Genomic DNA, 2,872 nt, shown 5'->3' with positions numbered 1-2,872 from the left:
AAAAAAAAAAAAAAAAGGAACCAAGAACAGGGAAAAGAAAAAAAGCTGAAAACTAGAGCCCGGGAAGGGAAGAATACAAAATAATAATACAAAGGGCAAAAGTGATTGTAATAATAGTAGTTTTCAAACAGACAAAAACAAACTAAAAAAAAAAAGAAAAGAAAAAAAATTGGGGGCAGGGCGGGGCCGGGCACCCAGCCTGTCAGAGCACACAGACTGGGATGGAATTAATGCTGGCCTAGAGGGTGGGTTGGAGTGAGGGATGGCTGCACCTCTGTTCCCTAAGAGGGTGTAGGATATAGGAGTAACAAGGGGAATGTCACACCTTTCTAATGGTTGGCGTCTGGAATGTCCATGGGGTTCCTGGCAAGTGGAGCCAGATCTTAGGTCCCCAGAATCTGGGAGAATGCTATCTCTTTAAATACCCCAAATGGTCAAATTGCTTTTAAACATTTAAAATGGCTGCACCCTCCAGACAGGCAAAAATCCACAGGTCAGCCTTCCTTCTTCTTCGCTGCTTCCCCTTTTATTCACCAGCCACCAGAGTCCTCCATGCAGTCCCTGGCTAGCAAGGCTGAATTTTAGGTTAATTCTTAGGTCCTAAAACCACTCGGTGATATCCAAGGTGTCTGTGCCATCAGGATTGCTGCCAGACCGCAGCTCCATGTGTCTCCTTTTTTGGTGTTTTCATGCAAATTTTTCTGCTAATTGGAGTTTAGTCCACTTCTATATCCTTCCATTTACAGCTCAGGGCTCCAGGATTGTCTTCTGTATCTATATTTCTTGGTTCCCCTTTTCTTTGTTGAAGATGGTCTGTGCTGTCTCTCTGCCTATTCTGCCATCTTACTGGAACTCCAAAAGCATCAACTCTTCTTAGGTCTTCCTTATTCACTGTCAGCTTTCACATGCATATGAGGTGATTGAAAATACTATGACTTGGGTTAGGTGCCCCTTAGTCTTCAAAGTGAAGACCAAAGTCTTCAAAGGATTGAGAAATAGAAAGAGGTATCTTTGGAGTGGGAGGTTGTGATGTAGCTCTAAGAGAAAGGATTAGCAGCTTAGCATGTGGCTGGTTGGTGTGAAATGTTCAGGGCAGGAGCTTTAGAAGAAATCTTCCCCAATGACCCAGGCACATGATAAGAAGTGATGTGATGTATACTGTGCCCTGAGTGTGAGGCCCCTGCTTTCTCCCCTGGCATCTTCCTAAAAGAGATTTAGAGATATAGGGAAAAGAGGCTCTGTTCTGAGTTCAGCTCATGTCAATCCTAGGTGTGAGCAAAGTGGGTTTGTGAATAAAAGGAAATAAGAAACCAGCCAGAAGGGTCAGGATTGTTTATGACCCTTAGGAACTTGTATCATCTGTAGCACTGGATAAGCCCACAATAAAAGAGGTGGTATTAGACCCGCTTGATGTGGCTTTCACAGGACAGGGTGAAACCTGGAGGCCTTAAGGAAAATAAGTTATCAGTTTTGATTTCATAAAAAGGAAATTGTGCATTAGGGAAAAAAACTACAAAAGTAAAAGATAAGTGACAGAACAGAAAATATTTGCAAGGCTGCATTGAATGAACCACAAATCAATATAAAAGCTATAAATAGCCCAGTAGAAAACTGAAAAATATTAAGGCAGAAATAAATAGAAAAAACAAAAGAAATGAAATGTTGCCCAACCTTCCTTGTGTATCAAGAAATAATCTTTTAAAAAACATTCGCTATGGTGTTTTGGCAACTAGATGGCCAAAAACAAACAAACAAACAAAAAATCCAGAAAGAAGAAAAAGAAAAGAAAGTTTCTTAAAAATCCAGAGCTGGTAAATATGTAAGGAAGTGGGCATTAACAAATACAATTATGGTGTATGTAACTTGCTGCATGCTTTCTGGAAGGAACTTTGGTTCTTGCCTCTTGGAATTTAATTTTCATGTTTGCCAATGGAAGCCCTTGCATCAGAGGAGAAATCAACATAGGCAGATAGCAGTTTGCTCCCTGACCTGTGGGTCAGTTGGCCTGCCATGAGTTGAAGAAAGCAGAAAGCCAAGGCCAGTATGTGCTGAATGGTTCAGGGTAAGGGACTTCACAAGAAAACTCTATTCTCAGCTGCCATAGAGACTCCCCATCCTTTAGCTTAGGTGTGGTATGGGCTCCCTCCAGGGTGTTCTCAGGAGTCTGTTCAGGATGATGCTAGGACCCAGATGCCTGAGAGAACCCTTCTTTCACAAGCAAAGCTGTCACTTCTGAGCCAATCTTGATAACCTAAGAGGACAGGAAGTCCTTATCATGGAGGAACTATTCAGATCCCTTTTGACAAAGGAGGAAACCAAGGCTCAGGCAAGTAAGGTCATTTCTGAGGATTACCCACTCTATATAATGCAATGCCTGTACTGAGCTGGAGGGGAACCAGGGGTAGGGCCTACACTATCCTTGTCCATGTCACCCCAGTCTCTTGGGGCACTGCCCACCCAACACTGACCCAGTGGGGTCACTAGGGTTGGTGCACCCAGTATGGTAACTCATGATGTCACCAAATGCCTCCCCCCTGCATGGACCTTCTCCCATACCAGGCAATACAGAAGCCTTAGTAATGTTTATTATCAATTTTAATCAAATAATAATATGTGATAAATACAGTGCTATAATAATGTAAATATTGTTGACAGTGCTATCAGTGATAATATTCATATGCATACAAGGAAGACCAGTTAATACAGCTATTCAAATTTATACACCAACCAATAAAGCCAAAGATGAAGAAATGATCAAATATGCAATCAAGATGAACTGATAATTACTGGTATTGTAATGTGAAAGTTGGGAGGAAAAAACCCATTGGTAATTGGAAAATATGGCTTTATATATATATATATATATATATAT

This window comes from Orycteropus afer, unplaced genomic scaffold (genome assembly GCF_000298275.1).
Source record: "Orycteropus afer afer isolate SDZICR_OR568_19922 unplaced genomic scaffold, OryAfe1.0 scaffold00163, whole genome shotgun sequence".
NCBI classification, from domain to species: domain Eukaryota; kingdom Metazoa; phylum Chordata; class Mammalia; order Tubulidentata; family Orycteropodidae; genus Orycteropus; species Orycteropus afer.
Note: the sequence above shows the minus strand (reverse complement) of the source record.